The sequence below is a fragment of the Aquarana catesbeiana genome, linkage group LG04 (genome assembly GCF_042186555.1).
Source record: "Aquarana catesbeiana isolate 2022-GZ linkage group LG04, ASM4218655v1, whole genome shotgun sequence".
NCBI lineage: Eukaryota > Metazoa > Chordata > Amphibia > Anura > Ranidae > Aquarana > Aquarana catesbeiana.
Window position 1 is genome coordinate 193,867,474 of NC_133327.1, and position 27,576 is coordinate 193,895,049.

Below are 27,576 nucleotides of genomic sequence, written 5' to 3' on the forward strand. Positions count from 1 at the left end.
GGCAAGGTATTTCTGCGCCCACGATAGGATGGGCTCGACTTCCCGAAGGAGTGTGGGACTCCGAGTACCCCCTTGCCTCTTCACATATGATACTGCTGTGGTGTTGTCCATTCTCAACAGCACTGACTCCCCCATCAGGAGATGAGAGAAGAACTGTAGGGCACACCAGGCCGCACGAAGTTCCAAGACATTCGACCCTGGGTTGGGGAGACATGTTTCCCACTTGCCTTGGGCCAGGTTCGACCCACAAAGGGCTCCCCAACCGGTACCGCTGGCATCGGTCGTGACCGTCACCCAGGAGATGGGAGCGATGGAGTGGCAAGTCAGGAGGTTCTTGCACTGAAGCCACCAGAAGAGGCTGTTTCTCATTGTAGATGTTATGCGGATGACCTGATTCTTGTCCCGTGACTTCCATTGCCGTAGGAGGCCTGACTGGAAGGGACGCAATCTCCATAAGGCCCATTTGACCATGGGAGTCGTAGAAACCATCGTGCCAACGACTTTCAGGCACTGAGAGGCTTTCATTTGCCGTGCATGTAGAGCCCGGGAGACTCTGTCTCGAACTGTAGGAATTTTCTGTAGTGGAAGGGAGATAGTGTTTGCCACTGTATCGAACTGGGCTCCCAGATATATTAGACGCTGAGTTGGGCTCAGTTGACTCTTTTCTATGTTTAGGAGCCACCCGAAGTTGGACAGAGTGGAGATTACTTGATACCGGTGGACCAGCAACTGCTCCCTGCTCTGGGACAGCACCAGCAGGTCGTCCAGGTAGTGGTAAAGACGTACCCCTTTGGATCTTATTAGTGCCACCGTAGCTAGGAGGACCTTTGAAAAGACCCGGGGGGACGTTGTCAGCCCGAAGGGGAGGCAAATAAATTGAAGATGATCTGACCCAATGTGAAAGCGGAGGTATTTGTGAAATTCTTTTTCCACTGGAACGTGGAAATAAGCGTCCTTCAGGTCGATTGATATCATCCAGTCGCCTGGTTGTATGGCTCTCTGAATGGTCACCAAGGTTTCCATCTTGAACCTTCCATTCTCTATGAATCCGTTGAGATATGTGAGGTCTATGACTGGGCGCCAAGAGCCCCCCTTTTTTTGAACTAGGAAGAGAGGGGAGTATATCCCCTGAAACCATTCGTCCTGTGGTACATGTACTACTGCTCCTTGAATTTTCAGGAGGTCCACATAGAACAGCAAAATTTGTTTCTGATCCTCTGCCCGAGGGAGAAGAGTGGAGACGAACCTTGGGTGCGGAGTCCTGGAAAAGGCCCATCTGTGGCCTGACGAGACCGTCCTTATGACCCAGAAGTCTGAGATCGAGGCCACCCAGACGTGCCGGAAGAGGAGCAGACGAGCCCCCACCCGGCCCGCCTGGGCGGGCGTAACCTCAAAAAGATTTAGCCTGATCACGAGCACTGGACGTTTGATTTTTAACGGGTTTGCGGAAGGATGACTGCCCTCTGCTCCAATTCTTCCTAAAGTCCCGGCCAGGCTTGTAGGAGCGTGCTTCCCTGGAGCGCTCCGGACTTCGTCTTCTGAACTGGGGCTTCTTTCGACCCAGCATACGCCTGTCCTGGGGAAGAAAACCCGATTTGCCACCTGTGGCTCGCGTAATGGCATCGTCAAGCTTATTGCCAAACAGTGAGGACCCCTCAAACGGGATTTTACACCACGCTTGCTTAGAACCAGGGTCCGCAAGCCAGGGACGCAACCAGAGGGCTCTCTTGGCCGTAACTGAGGACAGCATAATACGAGCCAGAAGGCGGATCAGGTCAATGGACGCCTCCCCCAGGAAGACCGCTGCAAGCTTCAGCTCTGCGGCTGCTGAACTTCCAGCCAGTTCTTCTGACACGCCTTTAAGGAAGGCTTCCACATTCTCCGTCCAGGCCTCCATGGCCTTAGACATGGCCGCTAATGCCAGGGCTGGTTTACAGGCCATACCCGCGAGCCCATAGATTCTTTTTAGATCTAGGTCTATCTTCCTCTCGAGCCCATCTTTAAAAGATACTGCGTCTTCTAGAGGAAGAGTCACATGTTTGGCCAGACGCATAAGAGCTGCGTCCACAAGGGGAGTATTCTCCAAATTCTTTACTTCTTCTGACTTGAAGGGGTACAATCTGGAGGTTTTATTAGACATGGAGGATTTTTTTCTCTGTTTTACTCCATTCTTCCTCAATGATTTCCTTTAGCTCTGGAAGGAGCGGAAAGTTTGCGCGTTCTCTCCCCAGGTGCTTGAAGAATTTTTTCTGCTTGGCTGGGGGAGTGGAAGGGTCTTCCCACTTCAAGGCTTCCTTGATTGCTTTGATTAAAGGGGAAACCATCACGAAGTCGAACCCTCCAATGACCTCCTCATTAATAGACTCATCCTCTGAGGAGTCAGGAGAGGTAATATAGGGCTGCAAAGTACCCGGATCATCGCGAGCCTCTTTCGCCGGCGGGCCAGACGCGGTGGTAGACTGGCTCAATGTGCGAGGTGCTTCCCTCTCCATTAGGGATTGCTGTACCACTCGTTTCACAAGAGACTCTAAACGCTGGTTTTCCGTCTCTTTTTCCCCAACCGCACGGGCAAAACAACGGTCACATAAGGACTTGCCCTCCGGAACTCGTGTCCTACATCCCCAGCAGGCTCTGTGGTCTGAGCGGCTGTCATGGCGGTGGGAGCGGTGTCTTGAGGAGGAACGAGAACGTCTCCTCTGGTGGGATCCGGACTGTGAGTCTCGTCTGGATGAAGATGAATTGTATTGTGGCTTGGCAAGGTCATTGGCATTCTGGACCGCATTTAGCGGGTCCGACCTAGAAGGGCTGGGAAGAGAAAAAATAGGGGAAGGGGAGAGAAGAAAGGCAGAACATGGTATTAGCACGACAATAATGTGCATAAATCTCATCCCCTCCCCTCACGAGCACATACCTTGTGCGTGAGGGCTGGCCACTTAAAGGCGGTGAATTGTCCATAACCAGGGACACGAAATGTCACTTTAATAGTCTGCAGGGATAATGGTCTAAGAAAACCTAGGCATCAAATATGAAAAGGTTTTAGAGAAAAGAAAAAACTCTGCTTGCCTCATTTTTTTTTTTTTTTTTTTTTAATATGCACAAAGCATGTACCAATGTATATTCAAGGCAAAGGAAAAACAACTTCCAGCCGCATAAGTATATATATTTAGATAAACATATATAATGATAAAAGAACATTTTCCATTATTTTGCTCTTTTTTTTTTTTTTTTTTTTGCAGAGGTTTCCACCACTCACCTGGAGACCAGCAGGGATCCGCTCCTCCTTTCCCTACCGTACGGCGCCTGCGCGGACGACGAACGAGCCGCCGTACTGCGCATGCGCGAGCCAAACCTCGCTCTCAGGGTGGCTACAGCGCAGGTGCCAGCGGCGGAGACTGCCGCAACCCGGAAGTGCCGTGGCGGGCTGGAACGCACGCGAACCAGCCGCCATGAGGGGGATAGGACACACTGGACCACCAGGGAAAATACAGACAACACATAGAAATACTGCCATGGAGTATGAGAAAACAGCCACAGACCTTGCCAGCCGTTGATGAGAACTGTCCGCCGGGCATACAGAGGCGACCACCCATCCACCAAGGGGGAACATTCAAGCCTCTTTAAGCTACTCGCCTGCTCATAGCTGGGCTTTTTGAGCTGCACCGCACAGGTATGCCAATCTTGGATTCAATCAATCTTGATGCGAACAGCATGTGTAGGTCCATAGAGGAGGACAAAAAAGGAACGCAGTAGCTAGTGGTGAGCACTCATTTATGGGAATGGGGTCCTATAGCATTGGAGAGGAGGCGGGGTTAACCCACACGTAGGCTGCCATGGAGTCTGTCAGGAAAATGTTTTTAACTTGTAAACAACACATCTAAAAAGAGGCCCGGTCTTAAAGTGATTAACCACTTCAGCTCCGGAAGAATTTACCCCCTCCCTGACCAGGCCATTTTTTGCAATACGGCACTGAGTCACTCTAACTGACAATTGCACGGTCTTGCGACCTTGTACTCAAACAAAACAATATGTCCTTTTTTTCCCCACAAATAGAACTTTCTTTTGGTAGTATTTGATCACCTCTGCGGTTTTTATTTTTTGCGCTATAAACAAAAAGACCGACAATTTTGAAAAAAACACAATATTTTGTATTTTTTGCATCATCAGTTTAGGCCAATATGTATTGCTCTACATATTTTTGGTAAAAAAATCACAATAAGCGTATATTGATTGGTTTGTGCAAGAGTTATAGCCTCTACAAAAAAGGGGGTAGATTTATGGCATTTTTATTTATTTTTTATTTTTTTTACTAGTAGTGGCGGGGATCTGCGATTTTTATCGGGACTGCAACATTATGACGGACACATCGGACACTTTTGACACTTTTTTGGGACCAGTGACATTTGTACAGCGATCAGAGCTAAAAATAGTCACTGATTACTGTATAAATGTCACTGGCAGGGAAGGGGCTAACATTAGGGGGCGATCAAGGGTTTAAATGTGTTCCCTAGATGTGTTCTAACTGTGGGGGGAATGTAGCTGACTAGAGGAGGAGAGAGATCATTGTTGCTACTTAGTAGGAACACAGGATCTGTCTCCTCTCCCCTGACAGAACCGGGATCTGTGTGCTTACACACACAGATCCTGGTTCTCACTCTGTCAGGAGCGATCGTGGGTGCCCAGCAGTCATCGCGCCTGCCAGGCACGCACGTTGGCTCTAGAGACACACTGCAGCGTCTTAAGGAACCAATGTACAGCTACGATAGCTTGCGCAGCAGTGCCATCCTGCGACAGTGTAACTGCGGTGGCTGGTTGGGAAGGGGTTAAAATAAATGGGTTACATATACTTTAATTCTGGATCTATTGATCATTTTCTCACAGGGTTTTTAACTAAAAATGACCTCATATATATTTTAATTATATTCTCAGTTTGAATTGCCTAGATTTGACATGTTTACTTAAATCACCATATTACATGTTCTTTCTGCATTTACTTCCCTGGCAAAGATTGAGTGACCAAATCCAGCTGGTAAATGAGCATTGTTAAAGCAGGGTGTAAAATCTAGGGAAGAGATCATACAGCTTCCTCTCTGTGCACCATTTCGCTGAGCCATACAGTTACTATGGCAGCACCCAAGAACAGATGCAAGGAGCTGGGGAGAAAAAAATGTACCAAGTTATGTCTTTTTGATCCTCGTTTATTCAAAGATAAATGAACAAATACTGAATTCCTAACTTTTTCTTTTTTCATTTTTTTCATTCAACTTTTTAGAAACGTGTATAGGTACTTTTTAGAAGTGTACAGTAGGTATACTTCAAATAAATTTAGTTTTGCTTTGATCAACTAAAATCCAGAAAAGGTTTCTTAATTAGTTAATGTATCTAATCACAAATGCAAAATTAGTGTGAGATTTTATCTGATTGAACAAATATGTATTAGGAATTGTGATGTTCTGTTTTGTAGGATTTTTTCCTTTATTTTTCCCTGGTGATCCTGCCAGTAATACACTTTATATCCTAGGGGGGGGCTATGCTCAATCCTCAACTGTATCTGTGAACAAGCATCATAGCCATCCTTGGACAACAGCCTTGTCAACCTTTGGAGAGAACAGTGTTAGATGGACTAGTCAATTTAGATTGACTTTATTAAAGAGACTAACATTGGTGGCCCGTCCATAATTCATGCACTAATCTACATGCAGGGATGCATGGATTCCAATGGGGATCATAATATGGGGAGCGTAAAATTTACTATTGTCTTCCTGATTCCCCTCCCAGCCAATCAGGAAGCGGATCTTGAGACCCGTCTCAGGACTCCCTTCCTGTTCAGCTGGGAGGAGAAGCAATGGCCCCAGAGTGAGGAGTAGCTGCAGCGAGGAGAAGCAAGAGCAGCAGCCCTACCCTGGATACTTGTCATCTGCCTCCTGAGGTAAAGATCCTGATCCTCCTGATTGCCGCCTTCACGTCCGTTTCCTGTGCGCGCGTGTGTGTGTGTGGGGGGGGTGATCGTCTCCTTCCCATCCATCTCCTGCACGGGGGGAATCGCCTCTTTCCTGTTGGGTGGCACCACTGGCGACTTATAAAGCCTGACTCCAGCTAACACTTTTACAGCAACAGTTTTTTTCCTTTTGGGATAAAAGTTTTAACAATATGAATAAAAGATAACCATTGTAAGCTCCCTTGTGACTAATAAATATTTAGTTTTAACACTCTAACTTAGCTGGATAGCTTGGTCTGTTAAAGGAAGTTGAAAAATAACAACCAATGGGTTATTCAGTAAGGGGTTTCTTTTGGTGCCATAACATGCCAGTATGCTGTGGTGGCACAGAGCAGCCTTGCCAAAACAACAGTCTGTGTACCAGAAGCTGGATTTTAACAGAAACAATAGAAGCTTCTTTTCATATCAAAAACAAACCCATGTACAGAAAAGACAGCAGTAAAATAAAATGTGCCCTCTTTCGTACATAATGAAACACTTTCAAAATTATTGACAATTCACATAACCACAGAAAGTACTAGTAATAGAGTCAATAACACAATTGGTAAACAAGAGCAGCACAGCCATCAATGCAAAAAACAAATGCTGCAGGGGTGAAGTAAAGCATCATGACTGCAGCATGTGAATACCTCAGCCTTTGCAGTAAAAGTAGAACTAAAGGTGAAACTTTTTTATTTTTTTCCATTTTGGATAGTTATAGATCCCATTGGGGACATTTCCTTCCCTTCCTATTCCATGGCCAAAATAGGAAGTGAGAAGAAATCCCTGCCAAGTGACGGAATCCTGGGGTGTCACCAGGGTCAGCAGAACTAGCGTTCCCATTGGAAGGTTTCCACTCTATTACTGTTCTGGTGTCAACACAAAATTTGAGATTTCCCTTTACTTTCTCTTTCAATGATATTGGTAAACAGGACAATTAGAGATGGGGAATCTCCCTAACCTGGACGCAAAGAGCAATAAAGACTGACAGGGGTTCTAATCCTTCTCTACTCTGTCTAAAACTACAAAAAAAAAAAAATTGGGCCTTTAGTTACACTTTAAGGTGGAAGCTGATGGTATTAAAAATGAAGCTCAACCGCTTGTTTTTGATGCCACTGAATAAACAGAGATACCACCATCACATTTTCTTCACTAATCAAGGTAATGTGTGTAAAACAGTACCACTGAAAGCTGATAGCTCTTAGCTAGCCATCACCCACAGTGCCTCCTAGCCACTTTAGCAAACTGGAAATAATTCTGCCTGCAAATAAAAGAAATTATATTCCATCCACTATCCATCAAAGGCAGACTGTTCACTATGCAATGACAATTTCTACAGGAAGGCGAATCTCTGCTGATTTCCATCATCCATTGAAGGGCAAGCAAAAATTGTGTTTTTCCACTTTACTTGCACGTGACTGAATATTCTTTGCAAAGTGAACATTTTGACCACATTTACTAGGCTTTAGAGAAATTTGCCCTGCAAAGAGCATTTTCACTTGCAAAGTAAACAACCTATGTGCCTTGCGTAAGTCAACCCCACTATCTCTATTACTGTACTCTGCCACATTCCTATCCTTCAAAACAATTCCTAAACATTGACTGCAGTAAAAAAAAAAAAAAGTATATTACCTTACAAAAAAAAACTTTTAAATGCCAGCTAACATTTGTAAACATTTGCTTTTTTGGAGCACCGTTTTGCTTCCCTGGAGAGGGTTTTTGTGTGAAACTCAAAAATCACCATAAGGCCTGATTCACATCTATGCATTTTTAGTGCTTTTTGCATTTTGCAGATTTGCACTACAGAACGTGTTCCATAGGAAACCATGTTAAATGGACTGTAGAGCAAATCTGCAAAATGCAAAAAGCACTAAAAATGCATAGGAGTGAGTTTTCAATTACTCTTTTGTGTGTATTCGTAAGCATATAAATCAGCATTGTGAAAGAACTAAATTCACTCTTTGTAACATGGTTTTCCATGGAACACGTTCTGTAGTGCAAATCTGCAAAATGCAAAAAGCACTAAAAATGCATAGGTGTGAATCAGGCCTAAAGGAAAAATATAATATGTTTAGAGCGGGGGTCCACCCACACCGCCAAAAAAAAAAAATATTAAAAGCCAGCAGCTACAAATACTGCAGATGCTGACTTTTAATACATGGCCACTTACCTGTCCCAGGGTCCAGCGATGTCGGCAGGCGACGCCGAGAACCCGCTCGGTTCTCGGCAGCTGCCGCCGCCATCCTAGGTTAGGGAATTAGGAAGTGAAGCGTTGCGGCTTCACTTCCCGCTTCCCTACTGCGCATGCGCGAGTCGCGCTGCACGTCCCAAGTGGTCCCCGCCTTCTCCTGGGAGCTGTGTGTTTCCCAGGAGACAGTGCGGTGGGGACGGGAAGAGGCGTAGACTCCCATGGGAGTCTATGGCGGAAGTGGGTGCAGATACCTGTCTTAGACAGGTATCTGCACCCCCCTGAAAGGTACCAAATGTAACACCGGAGGGGGGGAGGGTTCCGAAAAGCGGAAGTTCCATTTTTGTGTGGAACTCCGCTTTAAGGCTGGATTCACACCTATGCACGTTTAGTGCTTTTTGCATTTTGCAGATTTGCACTACAGAAAGTGTTCTTTAGGAAACCATGTTAAATGGAGTGCAGTGCAAATGTGCAAAATGCAAAAAGAACTAAAAATGCATAAGTGTGAATCCAGCTGTAGCACTTACCCCAGAAGGAGCTGCTGGTATTTGATTGAGCCTTACCGTTCCTCTACTGTCTCACCATATACATCTTAGGGGTCCCATTGATGATTTTCTTTCTCTAGTAACTTTAGCTCCGACACACAGTTTTTTCATCAATGTTTTATTCAAGAACAAACTACTTGCAACAGAGGGGTGGAGGGTTTAGGTGGAGGGAATTCAGGTACCTTGAATTTGCAGATCAGGAATACTCTCTTTTATCCAGAGGACAACAGCTCCATAACTGGATTTAGCAACCAAAGGATAGGCCTCTCTCATTGACCTAGCAGCCAATGTAATGCTCGGTCATAGTCTCTGCCACAGACTTTAAGATTCGGTGCAAATGTTACACAATCCTCTGCCACAGGATTGGGCAATCAACAACTTGTTGCAATATCAAGGTTTAAACACACAGTACCAGTTCCCTTGCTTCGAACTTATGGCACTGTATGGTAGATGATCTGGAATGTATCCTCCAACTGAGACTCCAGGCTCTTCTAGAGGCACCGGCCTTATTGCGCAGTCCTCTCCTGAAAAGTCCTCCCCTGGATCCTCCAGTCGCTCGGCTTCTCCCCGCAGGTAAGACAGCACAGGACCACCCCTGGATCGGTAGGCCTCCCAAGATTTTTGGGGCCTACCTTCAGTAACAATGCCTCGGGCCAGCCAGCCCCGAGACAATTTGACGGCAGCGATACACCTTAGGCCAGGAGGGCCATCAGGTTAGAAGACACCCCGTTTCACAGGGTCTGTCCCTTAAGTTCCCCCTCCCAAAATGCACAGCAGGCACACCACACCCACTGACTGTTTCCGGGCAAAGAGGCGCTCAAAACACTTAGCTTGTTGTAATTTCCAACCTTAGCCTGATTAATAGGGTGCCAACCCCAGGCCAAAGGGAAAACCACACAACCAGCCGAGCTGAGACAGAGCCAGAAATTACAATAATTGTAATCTGAGCTAATTACAGCTGCAGACAACTAAATTTATACTTATAGAGTCTGTATTGAAAATACCAGCACTACACAGCCTTTGGGTTTTCACATTTATAGTCAGTTCTGAGCTTTTTTTTTTTGTTCTTGGCTAGTATGTACCTTACATTATTTAAAAATGAGAAAACTATTAGAATTATAAAGCAATGTCCAACATATATGTGATTTATGCATTAACATTTTCTCTGACAGACCGAGTTCATTTTGCTCTGTATAATAATTTATTATCCTATACAAAATGTTTCCTTGCATTTCAAATAGGAACAAAGTGTATGTCTAACTGTGCTGCCTATTTGCAACAGTAAGATGACAGAAAAATTATGCAAGTGGATGTCTCAGTTTAGCATGTAAACTCCAAATTACAGAAGGATTCAGTAAAAGCACATGTAAATTGAAATTGCCTTGTAAATTTAAAGTGTGTGTCAAAACAAGAAAAACACATGCAGTACAACTCAACAATGCATACACATTTTGCTGTGCTTTGAAGACTCATGCATGTACAGAAAAATGCCTGTTAAGCTTTCACAAATGCATTTTGCTCCTATGTCCTGATGTGAGCTGAAAACGTGCAGTTTTTCTGAGGAATGAAGTTGTTACTCTTCCTAGCTTCTTTTGCTAAACTACTCAACCACCCCTACTCTTAGATCCTTGAAACTTAAAGGGTATCGCCACTTTCATGGGAAAAAAATAGCAAATTAAAAAAAAAAATAATATAGCATATACAATTGCGGCACAAGTCATATTGTAATTGAATGGTTTTAAAAATGACCTTTGCTTTTCAGTCTGCTGCTCTGCAATTTTCCGTAAAATGCAATGCAATATGACTACCTGGAGGTATTCTGTATACAGAATGTTTATAGAACGCCCCCAAGAAACATAATTTCCTGCTTGTGTGATTGGCTCACTGATTTTCCCAGAAGTCTACACTAAGGTCAGTTTTTTGGCACCGCCTGCAATAAAAATTAAATTTTTGGTAAGATACTCCCAATAGGAAATAAAGTCTAAAGGGATGCAGACCCTGCCACTTTCCTCATTAGAGCCCGGTGTCTACAGCAGCTGGTTGATAATTATGAAACCACTCCCATTAGACTTGCTTAGCCCAGGGGAGCAACAAACAGTGATTCCTTCAGAACAACAAAAGGTAAGAATCTGCAACAAAGTTTGTTAAAATCCTTGCAATGTACATAGATTACCCAGGGAGGAATGTTTTTTTTCTAAAAAAATAAAGTTACACTTTAAGGCTCCATGCACACTAGCGTTTTTTACGTTTTTTTTTTCTGCTCCTAGAAGTTAAATAGTGTTAGCCTATGTGTCCATGCACACTACTTTAGGCTATTAGGGTTCTTTGAGTTTCAGCATCTAGGAGCAGAAAAAAATATGTTTTTGTAAAGTTTTTTGGAGCATTTTTCCAACAGAAACTCTCCTAAATGCTGCTAAAAGCTCCTAAACACTACTAATAGTATTTTTTTTAGCTTTTTTTCTCCTTTTACTGCAAAAACGCTAATAAATGCTAACGCTCCTAAATGTTCTGAACCGCTTCCCGACCGCCTCACGCAGATATACTGTGGCAGAAGGGCACGTACAGGCAGATTAACTTACCTGTACATTGCCCGTTAAGAGGCGGCGCGCGCCCGCCGGGAGCTACGTGACCGCGATCACGGGTCCCGCGGACCCGATGTCCACGGGGATACCCGCGATCGTCTCATGGTGAGGAAGAACAGAGAGATGCTACTGTAAACAAGCCTCTCCCCGTTCTGCCTAGTGACGCTGTCACTGATCAGCTCTCCCTGTAATCAGAAGCGATGATCAGTGACGTGTCACACACAGCCCCCCCCCACAGTTAGAATCACGCCCTAGGACACACTTAACCCCATACAATGCCACCTAGTGGTTAACCCCTTCACTGCCAGTGACATTTTTACAGTAATGAATGCAATTTTTTAGCATTGATCGCTGTATTAATGCCAATGGTCCCAAAAATGTGTCAAAATTGCCTGATGTGTCTGCCATAATGTCGCAGTCACGATAAAAATTGCTGATCGCCGCCATTACTAGTAAAAAAAAAATTATCAATAAAAATGCCATAAAACTATCCCCTATTTTGTAGACGCTATAACTTTTGCGCAAACCAATCAATAAACGCTTATTGCGATTTTTTTTACCAAAAATAGGTAGAAGAATACATATCGGCCTAAACTGAGGAAAAACATTTTTTTTAAATATTTTTTGGGGATATTTATTATAGCAAAAAGTAAAAAAAAAATGCTTTTTTTCAAAATTGTCACTTTTTTTGTTTATAGCGCAAAAAATAAAAACCGCAGAGGTGATCAAATACCACCAAAAGAAAGCTCTATTTGTGGAAAAAAAGGACGTCAATTTTGTTTGGAAGTTACGTCGCACGACCGCGCAATTGTCAGTTAAAGCAACGCAGTGCGAATCACAAAAAATGCTCTGGTCAGGAAGGGGGTAAATTCTTCTGGGGCTGAAGTGGTTAAACACTCCTAAAACGCTGCTAAAACACTACTACAAAAAGCTATTACCAGTGTTTTTTTATTCAGCGTTTTTTCCAGCATTTTTTTAGCTTAAAAAAAGCTAGTGTGCGTGGAGCCTTAGGGCTAATTATTCTGTAGCCAATGAAAGAAATTAGGAGGGCTTAATAGCTTCTTCAAGATAACACTAGTGCCGCGTACACACGATCAGATTTTCCTATGGGAAATATTGGATGTGAGCTTGTTGTCGGAAAGTCCGACCCTGTGTATGCTCCATCAAACATTTGCTGTTGGACTTTCCACCAACAAATGTTTGATAGCAGGTTCTCAAATTTTCCACCAACAAAACTTTGTTGTCGGAAAGTCCGGTCGTGTGTACATAAGTCTGCGCACAAAAGTTCATGCATGCTCTGAATCAAGTGATAGAATGATAGAATAAAGATTTTTTGCGTTGCTGCTGATATTCACAGAGTTCTGACAAACTGATTTTTTTTATTACTTCTCGTGATCTCATGAATAATCTTTGCTTTTTTTTTCTCGTGATCTCAAGAATAAAATTTCTTTTTTCTATTGATCTCCATATTTTTTTGTTTGTTTTTTCTCGTGATCTTTCGAATATTTTTTTTTTCTAGTGATCTCCATAATATTTTTTGTCGTTTTGTGTGTCAAGTTACTACAACACCATTATTATCTTGTATTTCTTAACCTCTAAGAGATACAACTATGTAGGTGTCCCTTGTTAATTTGACATTGTATTTTTTTAAATGTACCTACCTACTCACAAACAAACTGTCCTTTTTGAAGTAAAACACATAGACAAGTATTTGTCCAAACAAAAATTAGACATTTAATAGGGGTCATAACAAAATAAAGAGGAAGGGAATGGGGATGGAAAAACAGTTACCGTATTTATCGGCGTATAACACGCACTTTTTTCCCCTTAAAATCAGGGGAAAGTCGCAGGTGCATGTTATACGCCGATCCCCTGCGATCCCGAGCTGTCAAAATATCAAAATCGCCGACCGCGATTTGAAAATGGCGCCGCCGGCGCCGAAATACACAGACCCGGTCCTCGGCTCTTTCCGGCGGCTCTCGTTTACTTTCGGTTTCACTCGTAGCCCCGAGCGGAGCTATCCGAGTAGGTTCGGATAGCTCCGCTCGGGGCTACGAGTGAAACCGAAAGTAAACGAGAGCCGCCGGAAAGAGCCGAGGACCGGCTCTGTGTATTTCGGCGCCGGCGGCGCCATTTTCAAATCGTGGTCGGCGATTTTGAAGCCCAGCAAGCAGGGACAGGGGATCGAAGGCTGCACTGGGGCAAGGCTGCACTGGGGAAGGCTGCACTGGGGAAGGCTGCACTGGGGCAAGGCTGCACTGGGGAAGGCTGCACTGGGGCAAGGCTGCACTGGGGCAAGGCTGCACTGGGGAAGGCTGCACTGGGGAAGGCTGCACTGAGAAGGCTGCACTGAGATGGCTGCACTGACAAGGCTGCACTGGGGAAGGCTGCACTGACATGGCTGCACTGGGGCAAGGCTGCACTGAGAAGGCTGCAATGATGGGCATTTAAATGTAAGTTTTTTTCCCTTCAACTTCCCTCCTAAAAGTTTTTTTTTCCTTAAAATTCCCTCCTAAATTGGGGTGCGTGTTATACGCCGGTGCGTGTTATACGCCGATAAATACGGTATTTGACTGTCAAAATTAGTAACCTGAGGAGTCCATTTAATAGTGAGCACAATACGGTCCAGGACTCCGAGAGATCGGGAGCAGCAGCAGATGGCATATATGTCCCGAGGCTGTGGTCTTACACAGCCTGTGTCTTTTGCCAGGCCACACCAAACCCAGGCTATCACTCTCAACACTTCCTTCCACGCTTCCTTCCATGCTGCTTTGGTGGGTTGGGTGGCTGTGGTGTTGGTGGTGTTGCTGGAGGTGGTGAAGGAGTAGTATGGTCCAACTCACAGGGGTGGCTTTTATTTGTGAGTTGGCCACTCATCTCCTTGTTTAGGGCCTGAAGAATAATCTCCTCACAGATGTGGCTTTGGCCCTCCTCCATGCATTCCAGTTTACTCACTGTCACACCTCCAAATGACTTGGGCCACCAAGGGTCATTGTAAGTACCACAGTAGCCTGGCAAATTAAAGCAGTCACTGACTCCTCCAGGTTCCTCGCCTTCCTGGTCCTTTTGGTTGGAAGGTGGAGGGGAGGAACCTGGGATTCGATTAGGCTGCTTTCCACGGCCTCCTCCTGGCTGAGACTTTCCTGTGTATGAAAATGGTACATAGTTTTAGTTTTTTGATCATCAATCACACACAATTTTGAGCTCATGACTGAATGAATGAATGATTTGTAAAGCGCAGCAAATGCGAACTGAATCGCCTCAAGGCGCTGAGATACATTCTCTGTTGTCAGCTTGTTAGAAGAGGAAGGTCTTTAGTTTTTTCTGAAGGCCTGGTGGTTTTCTTCCATGCGGATGTTGGTTGGAAGAGCATTCCATAGTCGGGGTCCTTGGACTGCGAATCTTCGTTCTCCCTTTGCTTTGTAGCGGTATTTGGGAATGATAAGGAGGTTTTGGTTGGCTGATCGAAGACTGCGATTCGGTGTGTAGTGTTTTATTTTCTCCCGGAGATATAGCGGAGCATTTCCTTGTATACATTTGTGGGTGAGGCAGAGGGTCTTGAATGTGATCCGATTCTTCACGGTTAGCCAGTGTAGGCTCTTTAGGGCTGGGGAGATGGATTCCCAGGGTTTTTTTCCTGTTAACAGTCTTGCCGCCGTGTTTTGGATGAGTTGCAAGCGCGCAAGCTGATATTGGGGTAGTCCTACATAGAGCAAATTTGCGTAGTCGAGTCGGGAATTGATGATTGTTCCCACAACTGCCGCTTTGTCCTCTTCTGGGATGAAGGGAATTAGTCTGCGTAGCTGGCGGAGGAGATGGTGGGATCCGCTCCCCACTGATCCTATTTGTGCATCCTTTGTCATTCCTGAGTCAAAAATGACTCAGAGGCTCTTGGCTTTGGTGCTTGGAGAGATGGCCTGTCCGAGGATGGTGGGAGGTGTCCACGGAGTCTTTATTGTGGAATTTTTGTTAGCTTGCAGGAGAAGAAGTTCTGTTTTTGAACCGTTGAGTTTGAGGGAGCTAGTGGTCATCCAGTCATCTATTAAAGTGAGGCATTTCTGTAATTGCTGATGAAGGTCTTTTTGTCCGTTGATGCGAAGGTAGAGTTGGGTGTCGTCAGCGTATGAGTGGAAGCAGAGATCGGTTTTCCTGATGATATTGAGAAGTGGGTGGATGTAGATGTTGAATAGTATTGGTGACAAGGGTGAGCCTTGAGGGACTCCACAGGAGACTGCCCGGGTTTCCGAGGTGAATGTTCCTAGTTTCACTGTCTGGGAGCGATTCTCTCGCAAACCATTTTAGAGCAGAATCTGTAGCTCCTGCAACTTCAGCGAGGAAGACAAGTAAAGTATTGTGGTCCACTGTATCGAATGCTGCGCTGAGGTCTAACAGTACCAGGAGACTCGGTTCTCCGTCGTCTGCTGCTTCAATGGCGTCGTCCCATATCTTCAGAAGTGCTGTTTCTGTGCCATGGCCTGGGCGAAAGCCTGATTGCAGAGGGTCCAGGAGTTGGTGTGAGTCCAGGTGGTGTTGTAGCTGCTGTACTACTGCTTTCTCTATAATCTTGGAGATGGTGTTGAGGCTGGTTATTGGTCTGCGGCAGTTAGGGTCCTTGGGGTCGAGATTGGGTTTCTTTAGCAGGGGTTTGACGATGCCTTGCTTGAGGGAGGTTGGCACAGTCCCTTCTTTGAATGATTGATTTATGAGATGTGTTAGGGTAGGGGCCAAGATATCGGCACATTCTTTAAACAGTTTAGTGGGGATGATGTCGTTAGGTGATGTGCTGTCTCGAAGGCTTCTGATGATGTTTTTAGTCATGTCCGTGGTGATTGGGGACAAAAAGAAATTCGGCGGTTGAGTGATGTTCGTGTCGCTATCCTCTTTTTGCTTTGGTTGAGTGAGGTTGGTTTTTATTTTTTGATGGATTGATGTCCGAATGAAGTCGATTTTGTCGATGAAGAAGTCTGATAGCTCATTGCAGAATTCTTGAGTATCGTTTGATGGGGGCTCTAAGCAGGTCGGGTTCATTGACTGAGCAACTATTTTGAAGAGTTCACGCGGGCGGTTTAAGGGGGATGAGATGGTGTCTGAGAAATGTTCTTTTTTGGCTTTGAAGATTGCCTTGTGGTATTTCACAGTGCGTGCTTTGTAGTTAGCATGGTTTTCCTTGGTGGGATTTCTTCTCCATGCTCTCTCAGCTCTTCTACGTTCTTGCTTGAGTAGGGTGAGAGTACCATTAAACCAACTGGAGTTTTTTTTGCGGATGAATGTTCTGCGTTTTGGCGCCACAGAGTCTGCTGTTTGTAGTAATACATTGTTTAGGAAGTTGAGTGTTTGTTCGGTTGAGAGATTTGAGTTTAGCAAAAGAATTTTGCTTGATAATGTAGTTTTGAAGAGATCAGAGTGAAGTTTCTTCTGAGATCTATTCCAGTGTGTTGCTGTTGCGTGTTTCTGTTTTTGGAGGATGCCGTTAGTGGTGATTATAAATTTAATAGCATGGTGGTCCGTCCATGGTAGTGGAGTGTTGTCAAGTACTTTGATGTCCATATTCTGTTTGAAGATGAGATCTAAAGTGTCCTGACCCATGGGTGGGAGAATTTATCAGTTGTTGAAGGCCAAGTTCTTCCATTTGGTTGACGCAGGCGGTTGCGATGGAGTCTTGGGCAGAATTTGCCCACAGGTTAAAATCCCCAAGTACCAGAAGGTTTTTGGTTTTCAAGGTGTGTATTGAGAAGAATTCAGTGAGCGGCGTAAGGAGATTGGTCTTGGGTCCTGGTGGTCTGTAGCATAGTAGTATGTGAATGGTGTCCTGAGGTGTTGTTTGAAGATGCAGTGAGAGTGTTTCCATGAAAGGCACTGAGTTCTGTAAGTTTGGTTTGGTGAACCCAAGATGTGATTTGAAAATCACTGCTAGGCCTCCTCCTTTTTTTCCGATTCTGTGCTCGGTTAGGATACTGTAGTTCTCGGGCACCAGTTCAGTTAGGATGGTGTTGCAGTCAGGTGTTAGCCAGCTTTCTGTAATGAAGAGGCAATTAATGTTATTTTCGATGATGAAGTCGTGGATTTCCAGCCTGTGTTTGACAGCAGATCTGGTGTTGATTAGGGGCATGCTAGTTGTTGCGGTTGGATCGGTGTCTCCCTGCATTTCCTGGTTGATTGAGGGTTGGTCCTTAGTGATTGTTCTATTTTTAGTCTTTTTTGAGTGGCGGTCGGTAAAGTTACGGCAGTGTTTCTTAGCCTGTGGAGGGTGTCTGCTGTGTATTTGAAGATGCACATGATGAGGAAGACGGCGTTGCTTGTAGGAAGGGTGTTCTGATTGTGGTACTGATGTGGTGGTGATGCACTTGCAGGTGGATGGAGGGGTCCGATGGCTACCCACTGCTACTGGAGTGGTGTGGTGACGGGCTGGAGTTGGTGCGGAGGTACATTAGGGGGTGCGGCTACCTACCCCCTTGTCGTTGATCCAGAGGAAGGTGAAAAACCCCTAGCTGCGAGTGCCAATGGTGCAGCAGAGGAAAAAAATTCCTTCCTGACCCCCCCCAGGGGCGATCGGGGATCCCTGGATCAACTGCTACAGTACCCCTGTGCTTACCTGAACGGATGGTCCAGCGGACGAAGGGAGGGGGATCTGACGCTACTTACAGGTAGGTGGTGCAGTGGCTGCGTCTACGATGATTAAAGTTGAGTAGACTCCGGTGAATAACCAGAGCCCCAGTTAGGTCCAGTAGTCGCGGGATGGGTGATTTCAGGTGTGGAGGGGCCCGGGCTCTGTAGAACAATAATGGGAAGAGGTGTGGGTAGCTGGCTGCTGGAACTAGGTTGCAGCCGTGGTCTGTCCCACCGAATCTAGCGGCTAGAATGAGGTGGTTAGACCGCGGCTGCTGTGGTGTCCCGGGGGGGCGGGTCAGGTAACTGGAAGGAGGGACCTTAGGATTGCGGGTCACTTGGGTGTGATGCGGCTGAGGCTAGTGGCCACAGGAGTGGGGGGGGTCCTGGGATGCTGCACCGGGGTCCTTCAGTTGCTGCACCGTTGGCCTGGGTGTGCCAATATGGCCGCCGGCCAGGCCCGAGCCGCGGCTTGACGGCGATGGGGGTACCAAGATGGCCGCCGGCTAGGCCCAAGCCGCGGGCTGTCCTGCGGTGTTGCCCGGACCGTCCACAGAAGGTGGGCGGGTGGATCCGGTGAGGATGATTGAACAGGGAAGAGGGGGGGCGGCCCGCCGATCGGGCGACCGGACGGTAGTAGGAGGTAGTGATGAAGTGCTGCCGGCTAGCAGCCGAAGCTAGGCCGGAGCCGTGGAATTTCCTGAGCGGCCGGCCGGCTGGCTGAAGGCGGCGTCCGGAGTAGGTGAGTGCGGATAGGAGGGGAGGGGGTCCCGGTGTATGATGCGGGGGGGCTGGGCCGGACCGCGGAGTGGTCTGTGCGGCCGGCCGGCTAGCAAAGAGTGGGTCCGGGTGGAGGACAGTGGTCGGTACGGACAAGGAGGGGGGGTCCCGGTACTGCTGCAGGGGGGGGCTGGCCGGAGCCGCTGAGTGTCCTGAGCGGCCGGCCTGCTGGCTACGGCGTGCGGATGTGGGTCGGTGATATGAGTCGGGGAGCAGATAGGGAGGAGGGGGGCAGGTGTGCTACTGCGAGGGGAGTCAGGGATGAGTCGGGATCCCAGGGATGGGTGGCCGGTGGCCGAAACTGCTTCGCAAAGCCGCTGTAACAGAGCCGCTGCAACAGAGGTCAGCTCTCCACAGTGTCAGCAATCACACTGACACCAATGATGGAACACTATTCCTCTGTTGCAAATTGAATGTTAACAAATAGAAAAGACTATCCTTCTGACCCCAGCATTTTTCATTCTTGTCCCAATCATTTTTGGCTATGACTGTCTATTGATATGTAAACCACATTGTTAAATCAGAAATGAGTGATCAATAATAGCATCTAGTTAACATCATTCAATTTTTGATAAGAAATATGTTCAGCAATGCTATACCTGGCTCAAGCTGGGCTCCTCCACATCTTCTTCCTGGGTGGAAGGCCCAGGTTGGACTTCAGGAGCCTTATCTGATGTTGAAGGAAGTGTGGATAGTGATGGACTGGTTCACTCTGGTCTGACAAAAAAACGCAGTCCGTCGTAGTACCACAGCCTGGGTACATAAACATCATCTGCTACTGCTCCTGATCTCATGGAATCCTGGACCTTTTTGCGCTCCCTATTATATGTGCTCCTCAGGCTACCAATTTTGGCCTTCAGATAGTTAATGTCTGCCGTGGGATACACAGGATTCACCAATTCTCCAGCGCTGCCTTCCTCTTTAGCTTGTTGGAGTATTCTTTGTATGTCACTTGCTAGAGACATGGCTGCTCCCTGTACATGTCAGTGAAGTTTGTCAAGAAGTCTGGGTCAGTAAATTTATCCACCATTTTATGTGCAAGACACAAAACAAGACAAACCCTAATGTCAGGCTAAACTCTCCTAATCTTGTCCCAATATAGGCCACTAACCACTGATGCCCCAAGTTAAAATTGTACCGTCGTTTGCACGATCGGCGCTTACGATCCTCAGTCCTCCACTCACAGATCGTACGTACGTCTCCCGCGTGTTATGCTTTATATAAAATGCGCATGCTTGAAACTCTGCTCTGTCCTTCTTTCTAGTGTATTTCCCGCCTCTTCTCTTTCGGGGTAGTGGGAGAACACATGGCGAAGACACAGCAGGTGCCAGCAGAGAGCAGCAATGAAGACGAAAGCCCGGAGCAAGGCAGTTCCAGATCCAGGAGGAGATATAAGGCCTCAAATATGTCCTTTGTAGAGATGGTGGAGATGGTGGACATCTTGAAGAGGACAGACTATGATGGGAAGCATGGACCGTACACAAACCCAAATATGAGAAAGGCAAAAATCATGACTAAAGTTGTGAGAAATCTGCACAGGAATTTTGGGGTATGACGATCCATGGAATAATTGAGGAAACCCTGGTCAGACCTGAAATTGAGAGAGCACGATCAGGATAGAAGGATCAAGAAAGTGCTGCAAAAAAGTAAGTATTTGTTTGTCGTGTGTTCCTATTATTATTACTTTAGTGCTGCTCCATGTGCTTTTATTTACTTTTGTACAGTTTAAAATGCCAAGTTTGAGGTTCGTGGGCACAGTAATCGTTTGTAGTAAACATCGTTTGTTCGACCACTAATACAACATTTTTGGCAGATGCAGGTTAACTACATTTGTTCAGGCCTATTTGTATTAAAAGAAGTTTAGTAATTGTTGTCTAGATGTGTTTGTAACTAGAATGAAATGGAAACTTGATTCAGTGTAAAGAGAGGACATTCAGCAGCTGTTTACACATCTGGACGCAGGAGCACTAGTGTGGGACACCATAAGACCCTTCTTATGGTGTCCCACGCAGGTGGTCAAGTGGATACTAGGGGTCTCTCCATGTGTGAAACTTTAACAAAACAGGTAAGTATTCCAGCCTTTGAAAGTGAAAAAATCATGTCTTCAGCTTGGAACTCTGCCAAAACAGACAATTGGACGACACTTCCAAGCAATGTTTCATATTATTATTTCTAGCCTAAAATATCAGTCTGCTAAGTATACATAATCGGAACATATGAGGACACCACGAACCCCACACCTCCTAAAGAAGTGGAACAACTCACCACACAACGTGAAGATGTGGATTCCAAGGTTCAGGAAGTGGTCGAAATGGTGACCCCAACAGGTCAGTGTCTGAGACCACAGCTTCAGGTAATAGATGTATGCCTTCATATTTCTAATACACAGTGGTTTTTTTTTTAGGTGATGTGGATGTTGTGGAAGAAGAAACTCACTTCAACAGTGCAAGTGCACAAGTCCTCATCAGCGAAATAATGGTGTGCAATTGTGATTTATAGAAGGTCAAGGAAAACATCAATGATGTGAAAATGTCCAAAATCACAACCTATACCAAATAGGAAGAGATAGTAGCGCTAATAAATGTGACACATAACTATGAGTCAAACTAATGACTCTATGGTGATAAAAAAATATATAAATGTATATAAAACACCCAGTGTCAAGTGAAATAGTATCTATATGATGATAATAAACTCCATGAGATCTGAATAGTCAAGACAAAATATATGAAGAACAGAATTCCAATAAAAAATTATTTTCCAATCTTCTTGTATTCTAAATCTTCTAATCTTCCACCACTCCACTGTGTTAGTGACACCACTTCCTCTGAAGAGCGCACTCACCAGATTGTATTGCCTCCCACTCTCGTGTTTGTCAAAAACTGCAATTGAATCACACCTGGGTTGCATACGATGATCCGTGACTCAAATCAGACCAGCTCCATATGTGAAAAACAAATGAATAAAGTGCTCCATATAGCGTGATAATGTTTCAACAAGTTTAAAATAAAATCACACCAAAAAACACTTCAATGTTTGCACTCACATTTAAAACAAAACCAATAAGCCTTCAAAACAAATCCACAGCAAACGCAATGCAAGTGCACTTGTAGGGCAAAGTGGATTGTCCTTTCTGAAATAAGGCCCAGTGTGTCAACATGTGCTAGCTCACATCATGGTGGATCAATGGACGTGTTTCGGGGGTGCAACCCCTTCCTCTCATCTACTTTAGTTGCGAGGAAGGGGTTGCACCCACAAAACGCATACATTGATATCCCATGATGGCAGATAGCACTTGATACACCCTTGCACCCAGAAAACGCGTACATTGATATCCCATGATGGCAGATAGCACATGTTGACACACTGTGTGTTTTGTGCCTTTATCAAAATAGATGTAGGGAAAAGACACACATTTGAGACATGGGATCATGATGGAAATCCACATTTTGAGTCCCCATTCATGAGCATCTTCAAAATTTGGCTTTTACAGGGGTGAGATCACCCCATCTGATGAAGGCAAAATCAACACAGTTTTGACATACTAATGTCTCATATGGCCTTCACTTTATCAAAGTTGAACTTTGTAAGTTCCAGAGTTGGGGATGTGGATGTTATGTTTTAAACATGACTGTTTAACCACAAAAAATTTATATATCTACTGTCAAACATACATGTTTTACACCAAGATGTTGGTTTGTTTAAAAACCCTTTTATAACACACATATGAATGTGCTTGGAGTAAAATGTTTTATACTCAGCAATGTGTGGCTTCTTCTTTAAATGCTCAATACCATTTTTATTTCATTCAGTTTTTATTAAATTTTTTCACAAAAGAAAACAGAGTACACAACATATTGTAGACATAACAAACAGTGTCCCCTGTCAATAGTACAAAACCAACCTGGATCATGTCTTGAAAAATATAACCAATCTGACTGTCGTTCAGTGGCGTCTCCAGCTTTCATATTTAGGGGGGGCACATGGGGGGACAGGGACAAAAGTAAGGGGGCAACTATAAAATGCATATATATATATCTATATATATCTATATATGTATATATATAGATATATAGATATAGATATATAGATATATATATAGATATATAAATATATACTGGGGCCCTTTACTACGACCCCACAACGGCCCTTTCACATGTTCTGCAGTGAGCTCCCTTCCTACTGTATTGGGGTCCCCCAGGGTGGCAGAAAACAAGATATATATGTCACCAGCATACCAAGAAAATATAAGGATCCAAAGCAATGGGAGAACTATCAGGGTTGCAAAGGTTGTCTTGCCTCCGGGCCCTGGTGTTCTGCCACTGTGGGGTTTCCCAGCCTCCTCTTGCTGTCCTGCCCCTGCTATTGACAGCGCTGGTCTGGCATCTTTTGGAATTTACAGGCTGGTTTTCCTGTCCTAAGGATGGGAGAAATCAGTCTGTTTTTTCAGTAACTGAGAGTCCTGGTGGAGTCCTTCCTGCAACTCGCTCTTCTCCCTGCCAATGAGGATGCAGGAGAAGGAGCAGATCGGGCGGCCGTGGTTGTGTGAGCGCTTGCATTATGCAGTGTCAGCAAGCAGAGGGAGGGGGGAGGAATCACCCGCAGGAGCTTACTGGGGACTCTCTCCCTCTTAGACATTGATTTTTTGTAAAAAAAAAATTTTTTTTTTATTGGGGGGACACATGGTGGGGCACAGCATAATGTTGGGGGTCAGGGCCCCCTCTGGCCCCCCCCCAGGGACGCCATTGCTGTTGTTTAGTTCAGTACTCTGTACTCAGAGGTACCCTCAAAAACACTAGGCTGAATGGTATCAGTTACATTCCAGTCTTCGACATGCTTGTCAACCAATAAAATGAACAGTTATAAAGAGAAGAGTAAATAACATAGAGCATGAAAAGAAAGAAGGTTGAGAAATAGTTAACCAGCTCTAGTGATAGAATTCCCACTCAACAGTAAGCTACTGTAGTTACAGGGACAATGGGGGGGGGGGGGTTACTACAAGTGCACTTTCAGTGCAGTTGTAGTGCAAAGTGGATTTGCCTTTAGTAAATAACCCCCACTGTGCTGTAAAATTAGCAAAAATAAGGCCATTTTAGGGACTACAAGCAATTAATTCATGAGTTTAAAAGGATGATTATTTTTTATCATTAATGCATTACATACATTAACAACAAACACATTGTGTGTGTGTAGCAGACCCATAGCACAACAGAACATAATAGTTAGCTGAAGAAGAGATTGTCACCTCATGTATCAAATAATTTATGTTTGCACTATTTAAAAAAATGGCTAAAATAAAAGGCCACTGAAGAACCTAGGAGATAAGAAACACAAGCATTAAATCAAATGAAATATGAGTTTCGTTTTTCACAAAAAAATTATTAAAAACAGATTACTGATTATCTGGCATATCAATTGCCCCCCTATCCACGAAATACTCTAGATATCTTTGCCGTACTTCACGAGCGCTTTGGGGGGGAAATCCAGGACGGCCAGCTTCAAGAGCCGTCATGCTTTCCTCCAGTGAGCCGGCCTCAGTCGCAACTGAGGCCGGATAGTTGGCTGCATTTCTTCTCATAAGATTGTGCAAAATGCAGCACCACATAATAATATGATTAAGTTTGTATTCGGCCATATTTATTGATGTTAGGATGGCCATTATGCCAAAGGCTTTTTCCACCACTCTTTTGGCTCTGGCCAGCTGGTAGTTAAAAACCCTCTCGTCTGGGGTGAGGGTCCTCATTGGGAACAGCCGCATCAGGTGGTCCCCCAGCGAAAATGCCTCATCTGCCACAAACACAAATGGGCCGCCCACCATGTTGTCTGCTGGAGGTGGCAAGCCCAAGCTGCCAGTCTGGAGACGCCTGTAGAATTACGTCTGGGCGATGACTCCACCACCCGACATATGGCCATTCTTCCCCATGTCCACATACAGAAACTCATATGTCACCGACACCACCGCCATCAACACAATACTATTATACCTCCTTGTAGTCAAAGTAGTATGACCTCGAGTTGGGGGTGGGACAATACGGACATGTTTCCCATCTATCGCACCACTGCAGTTGGGAAAGTCCTACTGCTGGGCGAACTGGGAGGCCACAGTCTGCCATTCCTGTGGGTTGGAATGAAACTGTGAAAGTAAAAAGTTAGGGTATATTGGCGCTACCTATAGACATTAAATACTGGGATAGCATATACATATATCCCCCCCTTTTTTTTTTTTTTTTTTTTTTTTAAACTTGTAGTGATAGGTCTGTGGGGTATATGAATTATCTAAATTCCCCTTATAGTATGAGTGATACCCCAGCAAACACAAAATATGTCTACTAATCATATAACACACATCAAATGTCGCACAGCTTAGATAGTTCTACAGCATCTAGAGAAAAAGCCAGAGGCTATATTCCATTATGTGCATTTGCTGAAAGCCATATACCAATGCGGTGGTGTGCGTATAGGTTATATGTATTAAATTAATACCCTATGCGTTTTGGGTATAACTTAAAATCGCATACAGACAAACCAGCTAATAAAAAACATCCAGCAACTAGATTTCCAACATAAATTATGACAGTCCATATACTGATGTTCCTATGGCAATTTCAGATTCCCAATGGTGACTCTGGTGATGAATCAATTTGTCAGGTGACTCTCGTGCTCCCCCTTTTGGTTGCCTACTCACCAGCTTCCAGAACCCCACCAGGGGTATACCGCATATGGTGTAATAAGTTGGATCACTTCACTGGCTGTTTCATCTGGTAAATCTTGCTGTAATCAGCTCCACAGACCCCACAACGGGGAAATGCTCCTGTATCTTCTAGCTGTTATATATTGTGCTGGATTCCACTCATATATTCAAAAAGAAAGGAAAAGCTTCCATGGCGTAATAAAGTATAAACACTTTATTTAAAATATATATAAAAGCCCACACAGCGAAAAAAACTGGGCTGAAAAATAGTGAATTCAAACAGGCAGGACTAAGTCACAAAAATAATTTGCAGAGTAAAAATTAAAAAATAAAAATAAAAATAAAAAAAAGAAAAAAACAGGCGCTATTGTATGCCTCTGTCCAGATGGATTAGGGCAGCAATAGACCTGAGCAGTACAAACTTTTGTTAAAAAGTCCCTCCTAACAGGCATAGGCAGCGAGGTGGGGGTATGTAACCACCAGCCGCTCACAGCGTCCTCCTCTCTCGTATGCCCTGGAGCTGACTGACAGAGCGTGATGCCGTTGTGCGCGCTTCGTCACATGACGTCCTCAGCAACGGTATCACACTCATGCATCTATTGGATTTTATAAGGAGAGGGTGTGTATACACAACCTGCGCTTTAGACTGCAAAGCTATGGAGATAGATACATCCACTCCAAAGCCAATACCTAATAATACAACAAATTGATCTCCCATTTACTTTATGTTAGACCTTTTATGCAATCTGTATATCTATATTAATATTTTATTATCTATACATGGGTTTTGAAAGCGCTCTCCATTGACCAGAATCAATTATAATATACAATACTCCCCCTGCTGGTTCGAAAGCAGAAGCCAGCACTACAAGTCAATTCAGTATAACACTAGTACAAGGGAAATTCCTGAGTGATATCTTATATAAGAATTAATATCATACTCAAACATGGACATAAGGGTACAGCCACATTCCCAACATATATTATTTGCATGCTAACCCCCATTTTTCCTTGTCAAAAGAAGTTTATTGAGTATACAATGTTATAAAGATACATAAAGTAAGTTTACAAGGATCTATAAAGTAAGCTCATTGTTTTACAGTAGGGTTTATATAGGTAAATATCATGAAATTTCAAATATTAAACATTGGGTTCACGTAAACCTAAATTAAAGATATATATCATTTCCTTAGTTACTTTTGTAGGTATTTAAATGATTTATACCTACTATACATATTGTTTACAAGTAGAGTGTATATAGGTCAAATAAATTCTGATAATGAGCTTTAATCGTAAGGTGGAGAAAAAGGAAAGAGAAAGAAGAAAAAGGGTTGAAAGGTAGAGGTATGGTCCACAAGGTTGTCCCGCTCGTCAGTTTATTATTCTTTTTAGTTCTCTTTGAAGCCTTAGAATGGGTGTCTCTGTAAGTCATTTAATCTTTTACCATGGCAACAGAACAGAGTCATTGAAGTTTGACAGGAACTGTTGTTTTATCCAAGGATGCCAAAGTTTTTCAAATTTTGGAATTTGATTTTGATCGATGGAGGCATACTATGTGAGCCTTCTTTTTATGGAAAGTACGGAAGACTTTGGTCCTTTTTTGAGGGACATTTATTCCCTGAACATTCAGGGAAAGTATATTCAGTGGTGCCATGGCAATAGATCAAATAGTTTTGACTTACTTTTTGTTATGCAGAGCTGACTGCGCAGATCAACCTGTGTGGACCGAAGAGATGAATAGATAGAAAAGAAACCAGTGAATTCTGGAGTAAAGAGTAAACAAAAAACATATGAGATTAGATGATACATTGTATAAATTATTTTTTGCAAGTAATCACAATTTACCCGTGAAAGAGAATAAATATCCCTCTCAGGGGAATAAGTGCCTTCGTCACACTCCCACATAATATGGTTGGGAGAATGAGGAGGGCTAATGGGGGTACACAGATCTTCCGCTTACAGGAGAGAAGTGCTATGTCAAAAGACATCAAAATGATGTTTCATTAATTGGAGTGCAGAATATAGTTTTTGTTGAAATTATTTATTCCAGGGTGGTTGTATATGGTTAGTCTTGCCCTAGGCTAAATAATTCAGTTAGAAAGGTACTGTTAATAACTTTGGTATTGATGAAGATAGTTTGAATTATTTTGGGATTTTAACCCTTTTAGAGTAAACAATTACATATTTTATTCATATGTAACTATTTAGAT